The 8,654-nt window shown below is 41.6% G+C and overlaps 1 pseudogene across 1 annotated transcript; it reads left to right on the plus strand.

The window, feature by feature from the left end:
* The first annotated feature begins 7,484 nt into the window (after window positions 1-7,484).
* LOC309960713 (ATP synthase F(0) complex subunit C1, mitochondrial-like) lies at window positions 7,485-8,274 on the plus strand (annotated as a pseudogene). The gene is made up of 2 exons: window positions 7,485-7,590; window positions 7,787-8,274. The product of its transcript is annotated as an ATP synthase F(0) complex subunit C1, mitochondrial-like (transcript).
* Window positions 8,275-8,654: the final 380 nt, after the last annotated feature.

Genomic DNA, 8,654 nt, shown 5'->3' on the forward strand with positions numbered 1-8,654 from the left:
AAAGAAATCCGAAGGAAGTAGAATTGAATTTGTAGGGAGACAGGGAGGGAAATAAGACATGTAACATGCACCATATACTGCCATTGGTGCTTGACATTCATTATTTCATTTGATTCTTTTTTTTTTTTTTTTTTTTTTTTTTTTTTTTGCGGTACGCGGGCCTCTCACCGTTGTGGCGTCTCCCGTTGTGGAGAACAGGCTCCGGACGCGCAGGCTCAGCAGCCATGGCTCACGGGCCCAGCCGCTCCGCGGCATGTGGGATCTTCCCGGACCGGGGCACGAACCCGTGTCCCCTGCATCGGCAGGCGGACTCTCAACCACTGCGCCACCAGGGAAGCCCCATTTGATTCTTATAACAAACATATTATTATACTCATTTCATAGATGGCCAAATTAAGGCTCAAAGCAATTAGTATTTCCCAAAGTCATTTGCCTGCAAGTCCTAGGACTAGGATTCAAACTTGATTATTTTCTAATTCTTATAGCCCAGGATCATTTTATTGTTCTGTCTCACAATTGCCTATAGAGTCAATTTCTGCCATTGGCTCCTCCTTGGAAAGTGCTATGTTACCCTGAAATAAAAAAACCTATACCCAGGGGCTTCCCTGGTGGCCATGGCCGCTGAGTCTGTGCGTCCGGAGCCTGTGCTCCGCAACGGGAAAGGCCACAACAGTGAGAGGCCCGCGTACCGCAAAAAAATAAAATCTATTCCCAAACTTTTATGCTGGCAGGCAAATAAGGCTCCTGGCAGCAAGTTCATTCTTTGATGAAAGTACTTAAGAATTGATTCCCAGGGCTTCCCTCGTGGCGCAGTGGTTGAGAGTCCACCTGCCGATGCAGGGGACACGGGTTCGTGCCCCGGTCCGGGAGGATCCCACATGCTGAGGAGCGGCTAGGCCCGTGAGCCATGGCCGCTGAGCCTGCGCATCCGGAGACTGTGCTCCGCAACAGGAGAGGCCACAGCAGTGAGAGGCCCGCGTACAGAAAAAAAAAAAAAAAAGAATTGATTCCCAGCTAGAATAATTAGAGGCAACAGAAGAAAGTGCTTCTTACCCCTGCATTCAGTACCTCCCTTGGCTCAAGAGGAAAACAGCCACCAACTCATATTGATGAAAGAAATTAAACCTGATGCCTGAAAATCACTAAGTTTAAATTCAGGCTTGGATATTGTACTCCCCTATAAGCATTCTAGGCACTTAATTATATTTAAATTGCATTTTCAGGAGTATTTCTTATGGGATTGATTTTACTTTATTGGCTAAGAATAAGCAAAGCAATAAACAAATAGGATAACTATATACTCTGTTTTTATTACTCATTTAAGTAATTGAATATCTTCCAACAAGTGACCTGATCCTCTTCCAGACAACAGCAGACTTGTCTATCAAAATACTGCATTAAATACATCAAATTCTTATAAATGAAATCTTACTACACAGCAATTAATTTTATGACTTCCAAGTTAGAAATCTACACAAATTAACTCTTAACTGCATGAAAACTTTCCAAAGGATTTTCATGACCTTCTATGGCTTGTCCTAAAATGAAATCCACTTTTGTCATAGAAGCACTTCAGAGTCTTCTGCATTGTTAATATATCTTCCAACACATTGGATTGCGGTGGGGGAAATCAATAATTCATTATTCCACAAACCCCACCAATGAAATGTGATGAAACCCGATGGGGTTGGGAAGGCAGGGGAGCTGCTAGTTACTCAATGGAGGAAATTATCTCATCTCCATCTGAGCTTCAGTTTTCTCATCTATGAAAGATGGAATTGAGTAAAATCATCTCTAATTTATTCCAGTCTTTGAGCTTCTATGATTTAGTTATTCAGCAATGTGATAAACCAAAATACAAAATAGTTCCTACCTAAGTTTTAATAACTAATGGCATGATGAGATAAAACTCTTAACAGAGGGTTTGCAGGGTAAATAATAATGATAAAAACTACATGTCATAACTACTTTTCTAAGTTATTACAGTATAACTAATATGCCTATAATATAATTAAATTCTTTGAACAAAATACAAATAATATTCCAGGCTTTCACATCAATAATCTTGATATGAACGATCTTAACACCTTAACTTTTGGCTCGTTTGTGACTTGTTTTAATTTCTTGGGCAAAATAATTTAATAAATGGCACCAAAAGATAAAAAGTTAATTTGAAGATTTTCTTATATTTTTAATGCTTTTAGGTTCTTAACTCTAAAAATTGAAGTTCTTTTTAAAGTAAACCACACTGTTGTGGTTTTATTTTATACTTTTGGATCAAAAGGGATGAGTTCAAGTTATCCAAAAAAAAAAAATCTAGTTTTGAGGTAACAGATGGTAAGTTTAAAAAGAATGCACTCTTTTCCAAGTGTTCTATAATAAGCATGTATCAAATTTATAATAAAACAAAAACAAAAGAATAACATACCATGAAAATAAAATTCACATTCTTCTTTATATCAGGATAAAACTTTTCTATTTCTCTCTTTCCTTTTGGCCCTTCATTTCTCTACATTTGTAAAATAGTAGGAAATCAACTAAGCAGGGAAGGTAGAAAACTATATGATGTATACCATCTAGACGTTTCTAACATTTCTTGTCGCAAACCAAATATTTTTTTCTGCTGCAGTTAGCATAAAGTATAAATTTTTGTGTGACCCAAAGTAAATACCAAGCGCCTAAGATGACCATCCACCTAGTAGCCAATCTATGGTCATCAACAACACTGAACAATGTAGACTATCATCTATTTTTCATGCTAAAAGGATTCAAATTCCAGTGCAATAAACCTGTATATAAGAATGTTTTCAAGGACTTCCCTCGTGGCGCAGTGGTTAAGAATCCGCCTGCCAATGCAGGGGACATGGGTTCAAGCCCCGATCCGGGAAGATCCCACGTGCCACGGAGCAACTAAGCACATGCACCGCAACTACTGAGCCTGCACTCTAGAGCCCGCGAGCCACAACTACTGAGCCCAGGAGCCCCAACTACTGAAGCCTGCACGCCTAGAGGCCATGCTCCGCAACAAGAGAAGCCACCACAATGAGAAGCCCACGCACCACGAGGAAGAGTAGCCCCCGCTCATCGCAACTAGAGAAAGCCTGCGCACAGCATCAAAAACCCAACAGAGCCAAAAATAAATAAATAAATAAAGACTGTTTTCAAGTCATTCAAATGTTGATTGTTATTAGGTCCAATTCCGATATCCTAACAGAAGCAAAATTTACCTCACTGCCTACTGAGAAAGGAACTCTGTCAGGACGTGCTGAAGAATAAAATGAAATGAGGTTTATGTTCTCAGAAAGTAGTTATCAACATCCAATAATTACACAACATATTTATAATGTTATTATGAATTTGTCCTTTAAAGAACCAGCTACATGACAAATACATATGTATTCCCTTTATTTCTGCTATTTATGAAGATTAAGATATTTGGAAATTCTATCTAGGTAGATTCTAATGCTTTCAATTCTCATAGCTAACCAAGTACAGGCAGCTCTAGAGGTAAGAGGTTTTCTTTACTTCCACTTTGATTTTCCAACACCTATAATTTTGGTTCCTAACAAGTTTCCAGAATAAAACCAAACTTTTTTTTTTCAAATGTGTGCTCCAATATATGCCTATCTTCAAAAATCTACAGCTTGACCTTGTTCCTTCAGATTTAAGAAAACTGAGATCATCTGGCCAAGCCTCCCCTAGTCTGAGGATGCCCTCTAAAACTTTCCGGACAGATGGCAACCAGTTTCTATTTAAACACTCCAAACACAGTGTTCTCCTGTTTTGTTTGTGTCCCCGCAAAATTCCTATGCCAAAGCCCTAACTTCAATGTGGCTGAGATGGAGCTGCTAAGGAAGCAATTAAAATCAAATGATGTCATAGGGGCCCTGATCTGACAGGAATTAGTGTCCTCATAAGAAGAGACACCAGAGCACTCACTCATTCTCTCTCTCCCTCCCCCTCCACATATGTACTGAGGAAAGACCATGTGAGGACATAACGAAAAGGCAGCCATCTGCAAGCCAGGAAAAGAGCTCTCCCTAGAAACTCAATCAGCCAGAACCTTGACCTTGGAGTTCTAGCCTCCAGAACTGTGAGAAAATAAATTTCTCTTGCTTAAGCCACCTAGGCTACGGAATTTTGTTTTAGCAGCAGACTAATACACCTTGCTTCACAAGGTGGCCAATTCCACTCTCAAACAACTCCAAGTGTTGGAAAGTTCTTATTTTAAGCAGAAACCTGCTTTCTGCAGCTTCCACCCGATAATCCAAGGTCTGCCTTCTGAAGCTACAGGAAATAAATTTAACCCCTGTTCTCAATTTAAAAAAAGATTACGTGAAGAGTCCCCAATATTTTAACAACTCTTCTCTATCCTTCAGCCTCTTACTTAAACATACTCTAATTTACCAAGACTCTCTTTAAAATGTGGCAGCTTGGGGATTCCCTGGTGGCGCAGTTGTTGAGAGTCCACCTGCCGATGAGGGGACACGGGTTTGTGCCCCGGTCCGGGAAGATCCCACATGCGGCAGAGCGGCTGGGCCCGTGAGCCATGGCCGCTGAGCCTGCGCGTCCGGAGCCTGTGCTCTGCAACGGGAGAGGCCACAACAGTGAGAGGCCCACGTACCGCAAAAAAAAAAAAAAAAAAAAAAAAGTGGCAGCTAGAAAGACTCCTTAAGTACTCCATAAATATGAATAATAAGAGGCACGATACTTTGCTAAATTAGTCTTAAATTTTCCTGAGGAAAAGCTACTCTCTAAAAACCCCTCAAAACCCTTAAGAGGGGATTTCCCTGGTGGCCCAGTGGGTAAGACTCTGCGCTCCCAATGCAGGGGGCCCGGGTTTGATCCCTGTTCAGGGAACTAGATCCCGCATGCGTGCCGCAACTAAGAAATCCGCATGCCGCAACAAAGATGCCACATGCCGCAACGAAGATACCACGTGCTGCAACTAAGACCCAGTGCTGCCTACATAAATAAATAAATAAATAAATAAATAAATAAATAAATAAATAAATAAATAAATAAATAAAATATTAAAAAAAAAAACCCTTAAGAGGAAGGGAACTTCAGTCGATGAGACCACCTATCTATGACGAAAAACCTTCTGTAAGGTCCCCTTTGTTGGAAATCTAGTCAGCTGGCTCAGAAATCAACAAGATAGACTTCAAGATCAACTGGTTGGAGACCTGATACTTCATGAAAATAAATGAGTACATCATTGAGGACAGATTATTCCTATTTACCTCAAGGTCATTGTGGACAAAGAATCCATTCATTCCTTCTCACCAGTAAAATTCATTTATTTTTTATCACCTTTCTTATGTCCAAAATGTCTACATTAGTCTTATTTATTCTCTTTTTTTCCATAAGGAAAAACTAGTTAGTCCAATGCACATGTAAACTACTATATTAGAAGAGCAAATAAGCCTAGTCCTTTGGTGCCTGGGGAACTCCTCAGTGAATCCCTTGCTGTCACCATCTTGGGTAACTCTCTGGTGCTGCTTCCAAGGACCAAAGAGAGGGAGATTTTTTTTTTTTTTTTTTTTTTTTTGGCTGCATTGGGTCTTCGTTGCTGCGTGCAGGCTTTCTCTAGTTGCAGTGAGTGGGGGGTTACTCTTCGTTGTGGTGCACGGGCTTCTCATTGTGGTGGCTCCTCTTGTTTTGGAGCACAGGCTCTAAGCACGCAGGCTTCAGTAGTTGTGGCACACGGGCTTAGTTGCTCCATGGCATGTGGGATCTTCCCAGACCAGGGCTCAAACCCATGTCCCCTGCATTGGTAGGCAGGTTCTTAACCACTGCATCACCAGGGAAGTGCAGAGAGGGAGATTTTTGCCTTCAAGTCCTGCACCTTTTGGTTGATGTCCTCTCGCATCCCTTTTTTCTTTTTCTCTAGCTTATTCCAACTGCTGTGCTTTTCTTGTAAATATGTCATATCTGAATTGTCAAAAAAATTACTTTGAATACTAACTGCTGTGGTCCACAACACAGAGATCAAAAGCACAGATTTACTAATGCCATTTGCAGCAATGTGGTTGGACCTAGAGATTATCACACTAAGTGATGTAAGTCAGGCAGAGAAAGACAAATACCATATGATATCACTTATAAGTGGAATCTAAAAAACAGTACAAATGAACTTATTTACAAAACAAAAACAGACTCACAGACAGAAAACAAACTTATGGTTACCAAAGGGGAAGGAGGGAAGGGATAAATTGGGAGTATGGGATTAGTAGATACAAACTACCATATAAAATAAACAACAAGAATTTGCTGTAGAGCACAGAGAATCGTATTCCATATCTTATAATAAACTATAATGTAAAAAATAAAAAAGAATATAAATATATACATATATATGTATAACCAAACTGCTTTGCTGTACACTTGAAACTAACACAATATTGTAAAGCAACTATACTTTAGTTAAAAAATAAACAAAAAAGCACAGATTTACTAGAGTATAAAGGAGATAGGGGACGTAAACTACATACACCAGAGTAAATCATTGGCGCGATCTAAAGAATTCAGTAATCTTTGTTGTCCTTGTTAGTGCATGTTGCTTCTCCCCGCACCTCCAAGCCCAGAATAAATTCAACTCCAAATTTAATAAATATTTTTATTTTTGCATTCTTACAGACTGTTGAAAAAATCATTCCTCTCTAGGTCCTTCACTTCCTTGGTCTCAAATCATCACTGTGCTCTGTGATGATCCGCTAAAAATTCAAAGATGGAAGATATCACTAGACTGCAATATTTGGGGCAGGCTTTGCCTACCTAATCATTAATATTTCAGCTTGGTAAAATCAGAATATGTGTAAATTCACAGGGAACGCCCTATGGATAAGAGAGTAAGTGTCAACAAAGGCAGAGAGGTAGAAACACCTTAGACACGTCTTGGACATAGCAGTCCCAGGGTCACACAGAAAATCTCATTCTTCTCACTGAAACTGCCTACCCATGACAGTGGGGCTACTTTTTCTTTACTCAGAAATGGCCACTGAGTAAACCAGAGTGGGCCTGACCCAAGGGCAGCAACTCCACAGTCTTGACTCATGGGGTGGCCCAATTCAAAGGACTCTTCCTACTGGAGCAGTGGAAATTAGTCCAATCCGACTATCTCCCTCCAGAATTTGTGTGTGTGTGTGTGGTACGCGGGCTTCTCACTGTTGTGGCCTCTCCCGTTGCAGAGCACAGGCTCTGGACGCGCAGGCTCAGCAGCCATGGCTCACGGGCCCAGGCGCTCCGCGGCATGTGGGATCTTCCCGGACCGGGGCACGAACCCGTGTTCCCTGCATCCGCAGGCGGACTCTCAACCACTGCGCCACCAGGGAAGCCCTCCCTCCAGAATTTATACTGGAGAATGCAGAGAAGATTGAACAGGGGGGAGAAAACTAGAGAGCAATCACCCAGAAAGACATCAGAAAACAAAGTCTAGGTCCTTGGTATTTACAATAAACCCCTTTTATCTTAAGATTACCTGAATGAATCTCCTCCTTACAACAACAAAAAGCCTAGTGCAATATATTTTAGGAACAGGCAATACACAGGTCTACCCTGATGAAGGGTTTATCCAGGGGACAGCAAAAGGTAAATTCAGAACAGTAGATTAAGGTCTTCACTTGTGAAGAACTTTGAATACTAGCTATATTTTTCTTTCTTTTTTATGTAATCTTACTTTCACTTTGCCATTGCATATTCGGCAAAACTTTAAAAAAAAACCAGAAGAGTGCCTACCAGTCGAGACTGAAATAAATTAATTTGCAAGAGATATATGTGACTTGAGGAGTCAGTCACCTCAAGCCGGGCGAGCACTGTGGGCAGAGCAGGGGCAGCGGGGCAGTGGGAGTGCAGACTGAAAAAACGCAGACCACCGGGGCACTACTCACTCCTCCTGCTCTGATCTGCTCTTGTACTAGGGGTCTGATCAGGCCTGTGTCTGCCTCCTTCCTGAGGAGGCCAGAGGTCCCATCTGAACAGCCTTCCTACAGCAGTGTCCCACTCCCCGTGGCCAGGCGGGAGTTCCGGATCAGTGTTGTCTCCCGGGACCCTGACACAGCGGCCAAGTTTATCGGCGCTGGAGCCGCCACAGTTGGTGTGTCTGGTTCGGGGGCCGGCATTGGCACAGTGTTTGGCAGCTAGATCATTGGCTATGCCAGGAACACATCTCTGAAGCAGCAGCTCTTCTCCTACGCCATTCTGGGCTTTGCCCTGTCTGAGTCTATGGGGCTCTTCTGTTTGATGGTCACCTTCCTTATCCTCTTTGCCACGTGAGGCTCCATGAAGGTCACCTACCCACACCTGATGCTTCCACTCCAGGCCATGCCCAGTGCTAGAGTGTGCTAAGAGAGAGATGTGACTTGAATAGCATAAATAACAATGTTTGATTTTATATCTATTTGTCACAGATAACCAAAGGTATTTAAAAATCTAGTAGTGTGTTGACATAATAAGATGCTCTCTAAATCTTTTTTTCACACACAAAAAAGATGTATATCTCCCACTAAGATCAGGTATATGGAAAGGACATTCCCCTCTCACCACTTCTTTGCAGCATTATAATGGAAGTCCTTGTTAATGCAGTAAGGCAAGAAAAGGAAATAGAAGGTACACAGGCAGATTGGGAAGGAAGACATAAAACTGTCTTTGCAGAT

This window comes from Leucopleurus acutus (assembly GCF_964270905.1).
Source record: "Leucopleurus acutus genome assembly, chromosome: 4".
Taxonomy (NCBI): Eukaryota; Metazoa; Chordata; class Mammalia; order Artiodactyla; family Delphinidae; genus Leucopleurus; species Leucopleurus acutus.